The sequence below is a fragment of the Rana temporaria genome, chromosome 1, assembly GCF_905171775.1.
Source record: "Rana temporaria chromosome 1, aRanTem1.1, whole genome shotgun sequence".
Taxonomy (NCBI): Eukaryota; Metazoa; Chordata; class Amphibia; order Anura; family Ranidae; genus Rana; species Rana temporaria.
This window is the reverse complement of record NC_053489.1, coordinates 431,953,016-431,973,316: the sequence shown is the minus strand read 5'-3', so window position 1 is coordinate 431,973,316 and position 20,301 is coordinate 431,953,016. Positions and strand designations below refer to the sequence as shown.

The window sequence follows — 20,301 nt, the reverse complement described above, 5'->3', positions numbered from 1 at the left end:
TCGCAGTCACACCGACTGTGTTCAGGTGTTAGTAAACTGCACACACGCAGTAAGATGGACTGCGTTCAGGTGCTATGTAACAAAATAGCCGCAGTCACACCGACTGCGTTCAGGTGTTAGTAAACTGCACACACGCAGTAAGAGGGACTGCGTTCAGATGCTATGTAACAAAATAGTCGCAGTCACACCGACTGCGTTCAGGTGTTAGTAAACTGCACACACGCAGTAAGAGCAACTGCGTTCAGGTGCTAGGCAACAAAATAGTCGCAGTCACACCGACTGCATTCAGGTGTTAGTAAACTGCACACACGCAGTAAGAGCGACTGCGTTCAGGTGCTATGTAACAAAATAGTCGCAGTCACATCGACTGCGTTCAGGTGTTAGTAAACTGCACACACGCAGTAAGAGGGACTGCGTTCAGGTGCTATATAACAAAATAGTGTCACACCGACTGCGTTCAGGTGTTAGTAAACTGCACACACGCAGTAAGAGCGACTGCGTTTAGGTGCTATATAACAAAATAGTGTCACACCGACTGCGTTCAGGTGTTAGTAAACTGCACACACGCAGTAAGAGGGACTGCGTTCAGGTGCTATGTAACAAAATAGTCGCAGTCACACCGACTGCGTTCAGGTATTAGTAAACTGCACACACGCAGTAAGAGCGACTGCGTTCAGGTGCTATATAACAAAATAGTGTCACGCCGACTGCGTTCAGGTGTTAGTAAACTGCACACACGCAGTAAGAGCGACTGCGTTCAGGTGCTATGTAACAAAATAGTCGCAGTCACACCGACTGCGTTCAGGTGTTAGTAAACTGCACACACGCAGTAAGAGCGACTGCGTTCAGGTGCTATGTAACAAAATAGTCGCAGTCACACCGACTGCGTTCAGGTGTTAGTAAACTGCACACACAGTAAGAGGGACTGCGTTCAGGTGCTATGTAACAAAATAGTCGCAGTCACACCGACTGTGTTCAGGTGTTAGTAAACTGCACACACGCAGTAAGAGCGACTGCGTTCAGGTGCTATGTAACAAAATAGTCGCAGTCACACTGACTGCGTTCAGGTGTTAGTAAACTGCACACATGCAGTAAGAGCGACTGCGTTCAGGTGCTATGTAACAAAATAGTCGCAGTCACACCGACTGCGTTCAGGTGTTAGTAAACTGCACACACACAGTAAGAGCGACTGCGTTCAGGTGCTATGTAACAAAATAGTCGCAGTCACACCGACTGCGTTCAGGTGTTAGTAAACTGCACACACGCAGTAAGAGCGACTGCATTCAGGTGCTATGTAACAAAATAGTCGCAGTCACACCGACTGCATTCAGGTGTTAGTAAACTGCACACACGCAGTAAGAGGGACTGCGTTCAGGTGCTATGTAACAAAATAGTCGCAGTCACACCGACTGCATTCAGGTGTTAGTAAACTGCACACACACAGTAAGAGCGACTGCGTTCAGGTGCTTGGCAACAAAATAGTCGCAGTCACACTGACTGCGTTCAGGTGTAAGTAAACTGCACACACACAGTAAGAGCGACTGCGTTCAGGTGCTATGTAACAAAATAGTCGCAGTCATACCGACTGAGTTCAGGTGTTAGTAAACTGCACACACGCAGTAAGAGGGACTGCGTTCAGGTGCTATGTAACAAAATAGTCGCAGTCACACCGACTGCGTTCAGGTGTTAGTAAACTGCACACAAGCAGTAAGAGCGACTGCGTTCAGGTGCTATATAACAAAATAGTGTCACACCGACTGCGTTCAGGTGTTAGTAAACTGCACACACGCAGTAAGAGCGACTGCGTTCAGGTGCTATGTAACAAAATAGTCGCAGTCACACTGACTGCGTTCAGGTGTTAGTAAACTGCACACACGCAGTAAGAGCGACTGCGTTCAGGTGCTATGTAACAAAATAGTCGCAGTCACACCGACTGCGTTCAGGTGTTAGTAAACTGCACACACACAGTAAGAGCGACTGCGTTCAGGTGCTATGGAACAAAATAGTCGCAGTCACACCGACTGCTTTCAGGTGTTAGTAAACTGCACACACGCAGTAAGAGCGACTGCGTTCAGGTGCTATGTAACAAAATAGTCGCAGTCACACCGACTGCATTTAGGTGTTAGTAAACTGCACACACACAGTAAGAGCGACTGCGTTCAGGTGCTAGGCAACAAAATAGTCGCAGTCACACTGACTGCGTTCAGGTGTTAGTAAACGATTGTTGCGGCGTAACATCATCTTTCACATTAAAACAAAAAAAAAATGGGCTAACTTCACTGTTTTGTTTTTATGGTTTTTATTATTCATTGAAGTGGGAAAATGCAGTGTGACATAAAATATTGCAGCAATAGCCATTGTATTCCCTAGAGTCTCTGCTAAAATATATATAATGTTTGGCGGTTCCAAGTAATTTTCTAGCAAATAATATTGCTTTTTAACTTAAGAAACAAGTGTTGGACTTTAAGTGGTTAAATTTAGTTACAATGTTAGTTAGTTACAATGTTTCATTTTGTTTACAAACTTTGCAGACTGCCCAGATTTGTTCTTTACACACAGAAGTGTATCCCTTTGATCTAAGAAGGAAGTGTCAGTTACAATGTTTCCTGTTAAAAACTTGGCAGACTGCCCAGATATTTTCTTTTGACAGCTGAAAGTCTCTCCACTTGTTATATGAAAGAATCAGCAAACTCTGCATTGAAGATCGTCAGGGGGGTTGAATCGAGATCACGATTTTTTTAACGATTAATTGTGCAGCTCTAGCACGGTATTTGCGCAGCAATTTTTCAAACATGTTTTTTTGGAAAAAAATGTTTCATTCATTAAAAAAACAGTTAGTTAAGTTAGCACAATGTTTTTTGGTATCCTAAGCGATGCTTTACATTTTTTTAGGTTACATGTTTAGAGTTACAGAGGAGGTCTAGTACTAGAATTATTGTTCTCGCTCTAACGATCGTGGCGTATGTAACCTGTGTGTATCTGGCTCTGATACTACCAGTGCCTACCCAGCCACTGACTAGTATCTCTCCCCAGCCTGTCCCCACACACCCTCTCACCTGCTGACCTGTGGATGGGGGAATCACTCCTGCAGTGTTATTGTGTTCTGATCAGTGTTGCTAACTTTAACTGGCAGCACTGATTGTTTTAAGAAAAAAAAAACAGGCTGGTTGTACTCAAGTTGATTAATAGATTGACTTGTGTAAAACCAGCTAGCCCATACATAGATTGACTATGGCTGGTCTCTGCTTAATTGGCGTAATTTCAATCCATGTATGACCCGCTTAACCACTACTCAGTCCCTAAATATCCTTCCACTCCTGTACATAGTGCTCACTGTCATACTCTCCATACTCCTCTCCTGTACATAGTGCCCACTGTCATACTCTCCACACTTCTCTCCTATACATAGAACCCACTGTCATACCCTACACACTCCTCTCCTGTACATAGTGCCCACTGTCATACCCTCCACACTCCTCTCCTATACATAGCGCCCACTGTCATACCCTTCACACTCCTCTCCTGTACATAGTGCCTGCTGTTATACACTTCTCTCCTGTACTTAGTGCCCACTGTCGCACCCTCCACACTCCTCTCCTGTACATACTGCTCACTGTCATACCCTCCACACTCCTCTCCTATACATAGTGCCCACTGTCATACCCTCCACACTCCTCTCCTATACATAGTGTTCACTGTCATACCCTCCACACTCCTCTCCTATACATAGAGCCCACTATCATACCGTCTACATTCCTCTCCTGTACATACTGCCCACTGTCATACCCTCCACACTCCTCTCCTGTACATACTGCCCCATCATACCCTCCACACTTCTCTCTGGTACGTACTACCCTCTGTCATACCCCCTCACTCTTCCTGTACATACTGCCCATTGTCATACCCTTCACACTCCTCTCCTGTACATAGTGCTTTTTTGCGTACCCTTTGTACTCCTCTCCTGTACATAGTGCCCACTGTTAGACCCTCCACATTCCTCTCCCTCACCTGCACATACTTCCCACTTATATACCGTCCATACTCCTCCCCTATGTCGCTTACCCACAAAAACAGTTCTTTAAAATTATACTGAATATCCTCAATGTTACCAGCTCTAGAATGGACACACTTTTGTTAGTTCAACTAAAGGAAATATCAGTTCTCATATTTGTTCTGCCCCATTATTAGTACTCATTTAATTTTGTGATTACTACTATGATGTATAGAGGAACATCGGGGATCTCAGCTACTCTAAATATAGCACTTATATAAAAAAGTGGCCCTGAAAATATTTTTTAAATGTTGGCAACTGTGCACTTAGGGGCCACCGTCCACCGGGTCAGTAGGGGGCCCCATGAGAGGCTCCTGGGATCCTGTGATAATAAAGCGGTAGTAAACTTTCCTGACATTACTACTTTTTAGAGGCCCTGGGGTAGGTTATGCCACAATGTACAAGTATGCACAGCATATTAGCACATTAGTGTACACTTACATTTTCAGACTGAGCCCTCCAGTGCTGTGATGAATCAGGCGGGGCCTGGACACTTCCATCTTCACCCGGTCTTCCTTCTGGGTTCTGTGCCTTTGGTCACTTGCCTTGGCTGGGCTGCGTTCATGTCATTCCCACGCATTTATTTATTATTTATTACACCCCATTCACACCTCCGCGTCAAAACGCCAGACGCCGGCCGCTCGTGCCGCTGGAGGGGAGAATTCACATTGCTGTCTATGAGATGGTTCACATCTCATAGACGCCGTACACCTGCGGCATGAAAAAAGTCTCGGACCCTTTTTTTCAGGCAACATTGGCGTTCGCCCATACAAAGCAATAGGAAGGATTTGGAAAAGAAAAGTTACACTATTCACGGCATAAATATGCCGCGTACGCGGCGTTACTTGTCGCGGAGGTGTGAATGCAGCCTAAAAGGCCCCACCAAAATCCTCAGCACCAGGCCCATGATGTTCTTAATCTGGCCCTGCCCCCCTCTTCTGAACCGCACCAGGCCACATGCCCTCAACATGGGGAGGATATCCCCATGTTGATGGGGACAAGGGCCTCATCCCCACAACCCTTGCCCGGTGGTTGTGGGGGTCTGCGGGTGGGGGGCTTATCAGAATCTGGAAGACCCCTTTAACAAAGGGGACCCCCAGATCCTGGCCCCCCCCTATGTGAATTGGTAATGGGGTACATTGTACCTCTACCATTTCACCCCAAAAAAATGTCAAAAGTGTTAAAAATGACAGTAGCCGGTTTTTGACAAATCTTTTATTAAAATCTTCTTTTCTTCTTCCATTCGGGTTTCTTCCGCTGCTTCTTTCTTGGGTCTTCTTGTCCACATCTTGCCCGACGTCTTCTTCTATCTTCTCCGTCCGTCCTTCAGCCTTGTCGTCTGCCTGGTGTCTTCTCCTATCTTCTTCTCCTTCCGTCGGCCTCCTCGTCCGCATCTTGTGTCTTCCCTGGTCTTCTTCTCGGTCCGCCAGCCTTCTCCTCCACCTCTTTTTCTTCCCCGGACCCAGCGCTTAAATTTGAATTGGCCGCCGTGTTCCGCTCCTGGGACCCGCCCCCCTCTGACGCCACAAGTAAACTGCTTAGAAGGACTTGCGTAAGTCCCGCCCACATATGTAAACACCGTTCAAACCACACATGTGAGGTATTGTCGCGTGCGTTAGAGCGAGAGTAATACTTTTAGCACTAGACTTTCTCTGTAGCTATAAACTGGTAACCTGAAAAAAAAAAGGTCACCTATGGGGAATTTCAAGTACTGAATTTTGGCCCCATTGCAGGAGTGTTTTCAATAGTAAAGCGTGACATGTAAGGTATCTATTTACTCGGCGTAACATCATCTTTCACATTATCACCAAAAATTGGGCTAACTTTAGTGTTTTGTGAATTTTTAACCACTTGAGCCCCGGACCATATTGCTGGTCAATGACCGGGCCAGTTTTTGTGATTCGGCACGGCGTTGCTTTAACTGACAATTGCGCAGTCGTGCGACGTGGCTCCCAAACAAAATTGGCAACCTTTTTTTTTCCCACAAAGAGAGCTTTATTTTGGTGGTATTTGATCACCTCTGCGTTTTTTGAATTTTTAGAGCTATAACCAAAAATAGAGCGACAATTAAAAAAAAAAAAAAGAATAATTTTTACTTTTTGCTATAATAAATATCCCCAAAAATATATATTCTAAAAAATAAATAAATCCCTCAGTTTAGGCCGATACATATTCTACATCTTTTTGGTTCCAAAAAAATCGCAATTAGCGTTTATTGATTGGTTTTGGCAAAAGTCTCCAAAATATGGCATTTTTGTTATATTTTTTTTAACTAGTTATTGTGGCGATCAGCGATTTTTATCGGTACTGCGACATTATGGCGGACACATCGGACACTTTTTTGGAACCATTGGCATTTTTATAGCGATCAGTGCTCTAAAAATGCATTGCTTACTATAAAAATGCCACTGGCAGGGAAGGGGTTAACACTAGGTGCGAGGGAGGGGTTAAATATGTTCCCTGGGTGTGTTCTAACTGAAGGGGGGGTGGGACTGACATGGGTAAATGACAGATCGCTGTTCATGAAGGGGAACTCCAGACCAAAAAAAAATGTGGGTTCCCCTTCAGGTGCATACCAGGCTCTTAGGCTTGGTCTGGAACATAAGGGGTTAAACCCACACCGAAAACCAGCGTGGGGTCCCCCCCAAGATGCAGACCAAGCCCTTATCCCAGGCACGCAGTCTGGCTGGACAGGAATGGGGGCGGGGACGAGCGAGCGCCCCCCCCTCCTGAGCCGTACCAGACCGCATGCCCTCAACATGGGGGAGTGTGTGCTGTGGGGGAGGGGGGCACTGCCCCCCCACCCCAAAGCACTCTTGTCCCCATGTCGATAGGGACAAGAGCCTCTTCCCGACAACCCTGGCCGTGGTTGTCGGGGTATGCGGGCAGGGGGCTTAACAGAATCTGAGAGGCGCCTTTAATAAGGTGGCCCCCAGATTCCGGCCCCCCACCCTATGTGAAGGAGTATGGGGTACATTGTACCCCTACCTATTCACCTGGGGAAAAAAATGTAAAGAAATAAAACACAACACACATTAATAAATTAATTTATTAGTCTAATTGTATTTAGAATTACGATTGCCCTAGGGTGGTAATCAAACACCCCTTAGTATAAAGGTGCCACATCCTTAGTTATATAGGTATGTAGAAAAAGACAATAAGTCTCAGACTGAGAGAGATTGGACTTTGTAGGCACCGAACTTTAAGAATATAAATATTTTAATTTAGACAATACAAAACATAGATATACAGGACAATTGCTCAAAATAATAAGAAAAAAAGAAAAAAATAAAAAAATAAACAATAAAGTACACAAAAGAGCTCAAATCCTATCACTTTTTAAAGACACCGCTAATAGCCACAGGGCTGGATGTATAGAATACACTATAGGCGCTGGGTGGCGATGTAGCTTCGAAAAGGTGGTACAGGATGAGTTCTGGTTAAAATGGGGTTCAGCTCGACATGTTTCGCGACGTCGTCGCTTCTTCGGGAGCTTCTGGGTGTTTAAAAGACAATATAGTGTTGTCATTACAAATACGAATATACAGAGGTGCAATACAATGCTATTATATATAAGGCATTTATAAACATACATAAAGGCCTCTGAGCAATTGGAAATGCATATATCCATGACTAAAGTACTCACCGATAAACGGTGCTTTGGTAGATTTGAAGAATGCTCAACAGCGTCCAAGATGCAACTTGTAATCAGACCCTTTACCTTATGAGGTGGAGTCTGGTACTATAGGTTATACCCACATTCGTCATGCACCATTGGGCAAATTAGAACTAGTTGGGGTATCTATAAATAAGTGATAAACATAGATAATGAGTCCATAACTAAATGGAACCATATGATAAGAAAAAAGAAGAAAAAGAAAAATACTATAAATGAGTGTGGATGACAGAGACCACTGTGTGTGGGTAAGTGAAAAATGATCAAAGAAATGGTTTAACCAACTGAATTATTCAGTCGGCGGCCAACCTGAAGATTATTTAGTTTCTCAGTAAGTGTGGTATGACAAACACACGCAATATACTTATTCTATAGTTCACTATATCAGGTAGTGTATTGGTTAATAAAAGAAAAATAATAACGTATTGCTGGTATTACATACCTTGGGAAAGTATGAAAACCTGGGCGTAAATGGAACAGTTCAAAGGATCAAAAAACGCACAATGGTAGAGGCAATGTGAGGACAATAGATGGCAAAGTGTCCGCAAGGGTCCTCTCCTAACTGCAAAAAGTCAACAGATATGTATTATAATATACTCTCAATCCAAAATAAAATTGATAAAAAAGGAGAGAGAAAGAAAGAGAATGTGTGCTACACAAAGGCTATCAACTAAGGGAGCCTCAGTGACAAACATTGTAATTACACACTAAGAATTTAATGGATCAAAAAATATGTTGATGTGCTGAAGTCTGTTACCTTAGCTGGAACATAAATTTGGAGACTGGAATGAGGGTTAACTCAAAAACTGCCACTAGATGGCGCTGCGGCTGTGATGAGGATTATGCTAGTAAGAGAAAAAAAACCCAGAGAGGAAAACAGTCAGCTGTTAAGAAGAGGAAAAAACGCTCTTGATAAGAGCATAATGGTCAAGAGTGACTTCAAAGTTTGCATGGGAGAGGGGTATGCATACCTGTAACTGTGCTAGAACATAGAAGAATCTCAAAGGATGCAACGGCGTGCAGCCACGCTGGACATCCGTCCTGGTTAACACTCAGCAAAGGCACCTGAATGTGTCAGGCTCTTGCTGGATTTAAATACCCCGCGCGGATGACGTCAGAATGATTGACAGTCATCCGGCTGGCCAGGAAACATACACCGCGCATGCGCGTACTTCGCGCATGCGCAGAGAGAGCCGCGATCGGGTTCTCTGAGATAGGTGGAATCTCAATGTGGTGTATGGCATGGTGTATCCCAGATGGAAGAAATACAGGGGAAAACACCATTTTAATTTGCCATCACAGGAACTAAGGTCTGGATGAAAACATCTGACCAGACACTGTGATGGCTTACCTGGCCACTAGTTCAATTGCTCAACTGCGCATGGTGCTGTGGTAACTGTTGGTATAGCAGGTATTAGTTTAATTGCATCTTGACGCTTGGTGAGCAGAAAAAGTAAAAAAGAAAAATGACAAGCATTTATGTATAAAGGCATGTAGGTACATGCATAACATGTTTGATTCCATCACGTGGTGGGCAAATAGATAAATATTGATCAGAAAAATGGTGCTGTTTTTACTTATATTAACAAAAAGTGAAAAACTGCACATAATTAGTCACAAAGAACTTTCTAACCTAGAAATGGGACAAAGGGGAATGGAAACGGCCCTTGTTTGGGCCATTACGCCACTAAGCAAAATGGCTAGGTCCTAAATTTAAACAGCTTATTAGATCTCAGAATATTATTTAATCAAAATCATCCGTAAAGAGGTTTTTGTCAGGAATATTGCCAAAACACGATCAGATCTTTAATTCTCAGGCCAACAATGATTTGAGAATGAAAAACATATAAATACGAATCAAAATAAAAACAAATATAAAAAATATTGTGAACAGATATATGGTTCAGAAGGTAATATACAATCATTATAAAACAGAGTATCAAAAAAGACTATGGAACCGTGGTTCAATGATATAAACAGCGCTATGAGATTGTTGATGTCTAGCCCCAAAATAGGAGCTTTAAATAAGAATGTAGGTGGTCTGCTAGGTGACCAAAAGACCAGGTATTAGTGCACCCTAAACCTTATCTATAGATTCACCAGGTAATGTGATGGTATCCCCCTTTGGGATGTAACCTTACCACAGCGTGCAAGAGGACTGGCGTGTTAATGTCAGTACTCTCAAGCAAACCTTCCTCTGTTCTCTTAGTCAGCCACGGTCATTCCATTGCAGGCACATAAAACAAAAGAAAATACTAAATAGTAAAGTACCACTTAAGCAATGCCCCACACAATGCAAAGGAGAACAATCCCCCTATGTAAATGCCCGTACAGAAATGACAAAGTAAATGAACTCAAATGCAAGCCTGTAAACTCCTGCTGTCACCGCCGTTCTCTGGGCACCAGAGGCCGCCCGAGTGCTGGTATCGCTGGGGAACTGATGGTCAGCTGTGGAGCGCAGTGAGGCTTCCGTGTTGCGCCGATGTAGCCACGCCCTGACGCGTTTCGTCACTTCCGACTTCGACTGAGGGCGTGGCTACATAGCGCCGTCACTATCCCTTTATTCCCCGACAGCAACAGCTATTGGTTGTGAAAACAGGCGCCCTCCGGCCACGATAGGTGCAACCGGACCGGGAGGAGGGGCTGATGCCGAGCTGTGCTGTTTGGGGCTAGTAGGGAAACGTAGACTCTATTGCTGCACATAATTTAATTGAGAACAATGTCTCCAATAATTTACAAACTGGATGCGTCAGCCACAGAGTAGCTAGCAGAATCACCTGTAGATGATTCAAGCATTCCAAAGTAAAAAATTAAAAAATTAAAAAGCGTATGTATAATCAAGGCTAATCGAGATCGACAAAGCTAGGGCATTAGGAAATGTCAGCCAATCATAGATAACCTGGGCGGATGTTATGCAAATCAGTCTACGGGCTGTTTTAAGGGCCTCAAGAGACCGTGCTCTCTTCAGCCAATCTGCAAGGACTGGGGCGGGTATATTTGCTCAGTAGCACATTAATGCACGCTCGAGTCAATAATGTTATATGACCCAGATGCTCCCCCAAAGTATAGAGTTGAGTGGTTAATCATGCTGGTGGTCCAAAGGGATAAGCACGTTATCAATAATCATAATACTATTGCTAATGAACCAGCTGTGAAACGGAGACAAAAACCGCACAGTCTGAGTCACGTGTGCCTATATGTTAACTGTATTATGCAGGACCCTATAGAGCGTGCACTCATCGTTAGGTTAACTGAATTCTCATATAGACAAACACGTATTTATGAGCCCCGTGCTCAAATATGTGAATATAAACTGTGAACTAGCAATGACTTCCATAAAATGGGGAATATGTGCGTGGATAATTCCACGATAAAATGCCACACGTGTGACATTCCTGCTGTATGCAAATTTAGTGGTAGGGTGATTTTCAGAGTCGATTGTATCTGTTCTGAAATCTCCTTTTAAAAAATTATTTATGTGGATAGCGCCCCCATATAGATTATGTACGTTATATCCTGGTCCAAAGGAAAGGTATCACTTAGACGGCTGATGTAGTACACCACGTCAGTCACTCAGGATAAAGGTAAAAAAATGGAAGACTACATAAAATCCACTAATAATGATAAAATGATTGTATATAATATGGTAGTGATAAAATAGTTATGGGGAAAGGAAATAACTATAGTAAAAATCACTATAAAAATGAGATAGGATCAAACAGGCATAGCAGTGGGGACACACTGCAACAATGTATCAAATAAAGTGCGAGTGATACAGAGTAAAAAAGATTGTCAATTAAAAATTATTAAAAATTATCAATTAAAAATTAACAATTAAAAATGACTAAAAACTGCGTGGAGGATGCCGGAGAGGAGAGAGTGTCAGTCAATCATAGGTACTTTCTTAGAAGCAAAAAAACAAAGAACCATATGGATAAATGGTTAAAATATTGAGGTATGTCAATAAATATTGATAAAATGCCGGAAAAATGTCTATATCGATAAACGAGAGAGGGAAGGAGAGCAAGCCGGGTGATCTAACATAAAGAGACCCGGGATAAAGTTGGTTATGTAGAAATCACCATAGAGTTAGGAGTCACTGATAAAACAGTTTATATCGAGTTCAACATTCAGGCCTTTTGGCAATAGCGTTTCAGTAATGTAGATCCACTCCGTTTCTCGTTTTGAGAGTTCCCTAACCAAATTAGAGCCTCTCCAGGATGGCTTAATATGGTCCACCCCCCAAAATTTGAGGCCAGCTGGGTTTTGGTTGTGATATTGTTTAAAGTGAAGAGATACACTGTGGTCCTTGTACCCCAACTTAATATTTGCCACGTGCTCAGCAATTCTCACCTTCAAGGCTCGTTTTGTTCTTCCAATGTACATTAACTTACAAGGGCATTCTAACATGTAGACCACATGTGTGGTGTTGCAAGTAATAAACTCCTTTACACTGAATGTCTTTCCATTTGATATAGATGTGAATGTTTCAATAGGGCCTCTGGATCTATCAGCCTCTCTGCAGGGAAGGCATTTTCTGCATGGGAAAAAACAGTCCTTATCCCAAAAAGAGGGGGGTTTTTTTGGAGCATCAAGCACTTTCTTCACAATTTTATCTCCGATACTCACAGCCTTTCTATAAATAAACCCAGGGTTCGTTGGTAGGACTGTATTTAAAATCCTATCTAAGAACAAGATATGCCAATGGGTTTTAAAAATTCTCTCCACTTCTTTATACTGGCTGTGGTATCCTGAAATAAAACTCCACTCATGCACATTGATGGTGTTTTTAGGGAACCAAGGTATATTTCAAACCAACTGATGCTAATAGCTACCTCCCAACAAACAGCGGACATCACCCTATGTGGCTCAGAAATATACCTAAAGGTCAACTGATGAGGGTGAAACGTAATTGCACTAATGATATTGACTTTATCTCACAGGCCATGGTTCTTAAAAAGAAATTTGTTGAAAAGGGCTATAAAGATACTCAGTTGGATAGTATCATCGTTGATTTATCTCTGATACCTAGAGCAAATTGCCTTCTCACAACTAGGCCTAAAAACACCATCAATGTGCATGAGTGGAGTTTTATTTCAGGATACCACAGCCAGTATAAAGAAGTGGAGAGAATTTTTAAAACCCATTGGCATATCTTGTTCTTAGATAGGATTTTAAATACAGTCCTACCAACGAACCCTGGGTTTATTTATAGAAAGGCTGTGAGTATCGGAGATAAAATTGTGAAGAAAGTGCTTGATGCTCCAAAAAAACCCCCCTCTTTTTGGGATAAGGACTGTTTTTTCCCATGCAGAAAATGCCTTCCCTGCAGAGAGGCTGATAGATCCAGAGGCCCTATTGAAACATTCACATCTACATCAAATGGAAAGACATTCAGTGTAAAGGAGTTTATTACTTGCAACACCACACATGTGGTCTACATGTTAGAATGCCCTTGTAAGTTAATGTACATTGGAAGAACAAAACGAGCCTTGAAGGTGAGAATTGCTGAGCACGTGGCAAATATTAAGTTGGGGTACAAGGACCACAGTGTATCTCTTCACTTTAAACAATATCACAACCAAAACCCAGCTGGCCTCAAATTTTGGGGGGTGGACCATATTAAGCCATCCTGGAGAGGCTCTAATTTGGTTAGGGAACTCTCAAAACGAGAAACGGAGTGGATCTACATTACTGAAACGCTATTGCCAAAAGGCCTGAATGTTGAACTCGATATAAACTGTTTTATCAGTGACTCCTAACTCTATGGTGATTTCTACATAACCAACTTTATCCCGGGTCTCTTTATGTTAGATCACCCGGCTTGCTCTCCTTCCCTCTCTCGTTTATCGATATAGACATTTTTCCGGCATTTTATCAATATTTATTGACATACCTCAATATTTTAACCATTTATCCATATGGTTCTTTGTTTTTTTGCTTCTAAGAAAGTACCTATGATTGACTGACACTCTCTCCTCTCCGGCATCCTCCACGCAGTTTTTAGTCATTTTTAATTGTTAATTTTTAATTGATAATTTTTAATAATTTTTAATTGACAATCTTTTTTACTCTGTATCACTCGCACTTTATTTGATACATTGTTGCAGTGTGTCCCCACTGCTATGCCTGTTTGATCCTATCTCATTTTTATAGTGATTTTTACTATAGTTATTTCCTTTCCCCATAACTATTTTATCACTACCATATTATATACAATCATTTTATCATTATTAGTGGATTTTATGTAGTCTTCCATTTTTTTACCTTTATCCTGAGTGACTGACGTGGTGTACTACATCAGCCGTCTAAGTGATACCTTTCCTTTGGACCAGGATATAACGTACATAATCTATATGGGGGCGCTATCCACATAAATAATTTTTTAAAAGGAGATTTCAGAACAGATACAATCGACTCTGAAAATCACCCTACCACTAAATTTGCATACAGCAGGAATGTCACACGTGTGGCATTTTATCGTGGAATTATCCACGCACATATTCCCCATTTTATGGAAGTCATTGCTAGTTCACAGTTTATATTCACATATTTGAGCACGGGGCTCATAAATACGTGTTTGTCTATATGAGAATTCAGTTAACCTAACGATGAGTGCACGCTCTATAGGGTCCTGCATAATACAGTTAACATATAGGCACACGTGACTCAGACTGTGCGGTTTTTGTCTCCGTTTCACAGCTGGTTCATTAGCAATAGTATTATGATTATTGATAACGTGCTTATCCCTTTGGACCACCAGCATGATTAACCACTCAACTCTATACTTTGGGGGAGCATCTGGGTCATATAACATTATTGACTCGAGCGTGCATTAATGTGCTACTGAGCAAATATACCCGCCCCAGTCCTTGCAGATTGGCTGAAGAGAGCACGGTCTCTTGAGGCCCTTAAAACAGCCCGTAGACTGATTTGCATAACATCCGCCCAGGTTATCTATGATTGGCTGACATTTCCTAATGCCCTAGCTTTGTCGATCTCGATTAGCCTTGATTATACATACGCTTTTTAATTTTTTAATTTTTTACTTTGGAATGCTTGAATCATCTACAGGTGATTCTGCTAGCTACTCTGTGGCTGACGCATCCAGTTTGTAAATTATTGGAGACATTGTTCTCAATTAAATTATGTGCAGCAATAGAGTCTACGTTTCCCTACTAGCCCCAAACAGCACAGCTCGGCATCAGCCCCTCCTCCCGGTCCGGTTGCACCTATCGTGGCCGGAGGGCGCCTGTTTTCACAACCAATAGCTGTTGCTGTCGGGGAATAAAGGGATAGTGACGGCGCTATGTAGCCCTCAGTCGAAGTCGGAAGTGACGAAACGCGTCAGGGCGTGGCTACATCGGCGCAACACGGAAGCCTCACTGCGCTCCACAGCTGACCATCAGTTCCCCAGCGATACCAGCACTCGGGCGGCCTCTGGTGCCCAGAGAACGGCGGTGACAGCAGGAGTTTACAGGCTTGCATTTGAGTTCATTTACTTTGTCATTTCTGTACGGGCATTTACATAGGGGGATTGTTCTCCTTTGCATTGTGTGGGGCATTGCTTAAGTGGTACTTTACTATTTAGTATTTTCTTTTGTTTTATGTGCCTGCAATGGAATGACCGTGGCTGACTAAGAGAACAGAGGAAGGTTTGCTTGAGAGTACTGACATTAACACGCCAGTCCTCTTGCACGCTGTGGTAAGGTTACATCCCAAAGGGGGATACCATCACATTACCTGGTGAATCTATAGATAAGGTTTAGGGTGCACTAATACCTGGTCTTTTGGTCACCTAGCAGACCACCTACGTTCTTATTTAAAGCTCCTATTTTGGGGCTAGACATCAACAATCTCATAGCGCTGTTTATATCATTGAACCACGGTTCCATAGTCTTTTTTGATACTCTGTTTTATATCTTTATTGGGTTCTTTACCCTTTTTTTAAAATAGCTGCTTTTCTGGATTTTTATCAATTTTAATCACTTTTGATATATCCAACACACCTGTCTCCACATCCTTTTTCCTCACTTGGGATCAAGTGATTTACTGCCCATTGGCGCCGGAAGTGCATTTAGGTTCCCATTTGTCTAGTTTATGCACCTCAATTTTATTATAATATACAATCATTATTGAGAAACCAACATACATGTAGTGGATGAGTCCCGGGACACGTGGGCCGTCACACAGGTCCCTCAAAGGAAGGGCCTGTATGACAGCACCTCGTTAATCCTGGGTAATTTTGTAGCACTAAGACGCTCTATCCACAGAGTCTCCCTCTGGAGAATAAACTTGTCCCAGTTCCCCCCACGGGGGTCACGTGGGACAACCTCCAATACAAGAAACTGGATAAATGTAGTATCGAATCTATGAAACAAACCTAGGTGACGACTTATGGGTGTGAGCATCTTAGCGTTTTGCGAATAATAAATGTGGTCATAGATTATTTTCTTCAATTTACGGAGCGTCTTGCCCACATAAAAGGCCCCACATTTGCAAGTCATTAGGTATATGACCCCTTCTGTGTCACAGCTGGCCTGAAAACGGGGTCTAAAAGTTTCCCCGTTAGGTAGATTGAATTTTTTGCCGGCTTGTACCCATGGGCAATAGGTGCAGTGGCCACATTTGGAAATACCTATGGCCGAGTTGTGGGTCGATGTATTGGCTTTAACTTGGTAATGACTTGTTGTTAGTTTGTTGCCAATGGAGGAGTTTTTTCTGAAAACTATTTCAGGCGTTCGTTTAACGTATTTGCCTATGGTAACATCTTCGCTTAAGAGGTGCCAGTGTTTTTGTAAGCAGTCCCGTAACTGGTGGTGTTGAGTCGTATATTTTGTTATAAATCTAGTGATTTGTTGATCATTGTTTTCTTTTTTTGGAGGGTATATGAGGGAGGGTCTGTCTCGGTTGAGAGCTTTGTTGAAAGCTTTTCTCAGCAGAGATTTGCTGTACCCTCGCAGCAAAAGGCGAGAGCGCAGCTCGTTGGCTTGAGATCTAAAATCAGTATCGTGTGTGCAATTCCTCCTGAGGCGGATGTATTGAGCATACGGTATACTATGAATGAGGTGAGCTGGGTGACTGCTTTGGGCGTGTAACACAGTGTTACCTGCTGTTTGCTTGCGGTATAGCCTAGTCGCAATATTATTGGAGGCATCTCTATATATTAACAAGTCCAGAAACGATAGGTTATCTTTGTGGAATTCAAACGTAAATTTTAGATTAAATGTGTTTTTATTAAGCTGGCCTATGAATTCTTGTAGATACTGGATAGTGCCTGTCCAAATCAGGAAAATGTCGTCGATATATCTATACCAACACATTACCTGGGCCATGAAGTCATCATAAGCCTCGTTGGAGGCTATTTCCCTCTCCCACCCCCCCAGGTACAGGTTCGCGTAAGCCGGTGCGCAACAAGTGCCCATGGCTACGCCCTGTACCTGGAGGTAGTGGGAGTCTAGGAAGGAAAAGCTGTTGTGATGGAGAATAAAGGATAACAATTTTAAAATAAAAAATTGAAATTTCCAAGTACGGTGATCCTCCTTCATTAAAAAGGACTTGATGACTCCAAGGCCCAAATCGTGCGGTATGCTCGAATATAATGCTTCAACGTCAATGCTGACGAATGTGGCATCCGCTGGTATTGCCACACCATCAAGGTGTCGTAATAGATCTGATGTATCCTTGACGTAAGATGGAAGGCTAAGTACATAAGGCATCAGGAAAAAATCTACCAGTCTACTGGCATTTTCAGTAATAGACCCTATCCCCGAAATGATTGGTCTGCCTGGTGGTTTGGATTTATTTTTATGAATTTTGGGGATGGCATAGAATATAGCCTCCCTGGGGAAGGCCGTATTCAGATAATCATAAGTTTGTTGGTCAATTAATCATAATCATTTATTGTTTATTTTTTTATTTTTTTATTATTATTTTGAGCAATTGTCCTGTATATCTATGTTTTGTATTGTCTAAATTAAAATATTTATATTCTTAAAGTTCGGTGCCTACAAAGTCCAATCTCTCTCAGTCTGAGACTTATTGTCTTTTTCTACATACCTATAATTTATTAGTCTGCCGGGGGTCTTCTGCCGGGGCCCCCCACCACCACCCCATTATGCCCCGCGCTTCGCCGTCTTCTGCCGGAGCCCCCTTCACCATGAGGCTCCTGCCTATGGGGAGGGCTCCGTCGCTTTCTGCGGGGGGGTTCACCTACCCCCCCCCCCCCGTCTTCAGCGCCGTCTTTCACCGGGACCCCCTTCACCAGTGAGGCTCCTTGTCTTCGGGGGAGGGTCCCGGGCTTCGTCGGTTTCTGCGGGGGGGTGCCCCCCCGTCTTCAGGGCCGTCTTTCACCGGGACCCCCTTCACCAGTGAGGCTCCTTGCCTTTGGGGGAGGGTCCCGGGCTTCTACGGTGTTTTCCCCTGGGGGCGACACCCGCGGGCTTCTGCGATGCCTTTCGCTTCTGCCTGTCTCCTCCGCGGAGCACAGGGCTTTCTTCCGCCGGAGGGCGCCACCCTCCGGGCTTCTGCGGTGCCTTCCGCTTCTGCCTGGCTCCTCCGGGAGCACAGGGCTTGTCTCCACTGTGTTCTCCCTTCTCTTCCATTCGATGTTGACACGACGAGGTTCGGCGCGGGTTTTAACCCTCACGTTTCCGGACCAAGCCTAAGAGCCTAAGTAGCCCTGGAGGGGGACCCGCGCCGATTTCAAGTTTGAAATTTGGCGCGGAGTTCCCCTTCATGGCTGAAAACCAGCTCGGGAGATTTCCCCGTGCGCCGCGTCACGCAGCGCAATCACGGGTACGCCGCTTGGTATTTACCAAGATTTTCACGGCGTACTGACACGGCGCACGGGAAGCTCCGAAATTTCTCTCTACGCATGCCCAGTATGCAAATCAGGCGCACTGTGCAAGCGTACGGGGATCTGTTTTCAAAAAACACTTTCACTTTCAATTCGGCCCGCCAAACACATTCAAACACATGTCACTTCACTTCCCCTGCATCACCCCACCTCCCCCCCTAATAAACTCCCGCCCGAATCCCCGATATTTACATTTCAATGTGCCGTGCGCCAGGTCTACCAGGTGCACAATGCACCCTCTCCTGGGCGCACAGAGCACATTAGTAACTAGGGAAATACACTGCACTAGCAGCGTATTTTTTTAGTAAATGACCAAACGGCTGCTACTCCTGCTTTTACTCCATGAGTCATGGAGTAAAGGCTTGGTAAATCAGCCCCTGTGTCTCTATCTATCTCTCTCTATCTAACTGTCTGACTGCTCCTCTCTTTCACAAAGCAGGAACACACTACACGAGGCCGCCGTGCAGGCTGCCTTTTATAGTGTGGGGCGTGTACTAATCCCCCTGAGCCATAATTGGCCAAAGCCACCCTGGCTTTGGCCAATTATGGCTCATCGTTTTTTTGCGCGCTGTGATTGGGCCAAGCATGCGGGACATACAGCATGCTTGGGCCAATCATCAGCGCTCACGCCACAGTGAATTATGGGACGTTTTGCGTCACTCGAATTTGGCGCGAACGACCCGTTTTGTTCGAGTTTCATCGAACGACCGATGTTCGAGTCGAACATACGTTTGTATCGAACGCGAATCTCATCCCTACTGACAATAGAATCAGAATAGCACACTATCTAATATCACTGAACAGAGGCCTGTTCTATCTCTCTCCACGCCGCTATCACACTACAAATGGCCATAATAAAAAAATACTTACAGTATCTCACAAAAGTGAGTACACCCCTATTAATATATTACTCCTCTGAGCAATAATCCATGATTGGATACAGTCATCATGATGGTATCCAATCATGGCTCTGACCAGTGGCGGCCCGTCCATAGGGGGCGCTCGGGCGCCGACGCCCCCCCCCCCCCCCCAAGCTGTAAAAAAAAAAAAATGTCACTTTAAGAGTGATCAGGCGTCGGACATGCGGCGGTCTATGGAAAGCTTCCCAGCCTGCAATCAGCTGATTGCAGGCTGGAAAGCTGATTTGCCCGTGTTTAGGGCGTGTGTAGGGCGCAAGCTGTGCGCCCGCACACACTCCCACTGTCCTTTCATTTGTTAAAATGCCCTAGTGGTGTAATGGGATTGGCCAGCGGGGACCAAAGTAGAAGTCAGTGGGAAGTGCCATTTAAATCACTTCCGGTTTCTGGAGCGCTTGTGGGAGCTCAGAGGAGCGGCGCCATTGAAGGTAAGCAGTTACATTCATACCTCCATTCCCCGCAGCTAAATCCATCCATGCCTGCCACCACCAGCACCAGCCGAACCACCACCAGGCTCCGCAGCATCTCTCTGCGCTAGTATTGCCACAGCCAGCCCCGTCACCACCAGCACCCCCCCCCTTGAAAGCGGGATTCCCGCTCCTCTCTCCAGGGTCCCGCCGAGCAGCACTGCACACAGCTTTAAGTCTGTATGCTCTGATCGAACTGACTGTGAAGGAGGGGGGTCCTGCTTCACCTTTTCCCTCGTAATCTGCTGGTGGCTGACCTCTCCTGCCAGGCACATGTCTCTGTCTTCACCAGCAGATTACAAGTGAATAGCTGGGGAAAAGGTGAAGCAGAA

The 20,301-nt window shown here is 44.1% G+C and overlaps 1 long non-coding RNA gene across 1 annotated transcript; it reads right to left on the bottom strand.

The window, feature by feature from the left end:
• Window positions 1-7,456: 7,456 nt before the first annotated feature.
• On the bottom strand, window positions 7,457-9,620 carry LOC120915328. The gene is made up of 5 exons (XR_005743866.1): window positions 8,699-9,620; window positions 8,485-8,572; window positions 8,170-8,289; window positions 7,698-7,853; window positions 7,457-7,547 (listed from the first exon to the last, which is right to left on the bottom strand). It is a non-coding gene; the product is annotated as an uncharacterized LOC120915328 (long non-coding RNA).
• Window positions 9,621-20,301: the final 10,681 nt, after the last annotated feature.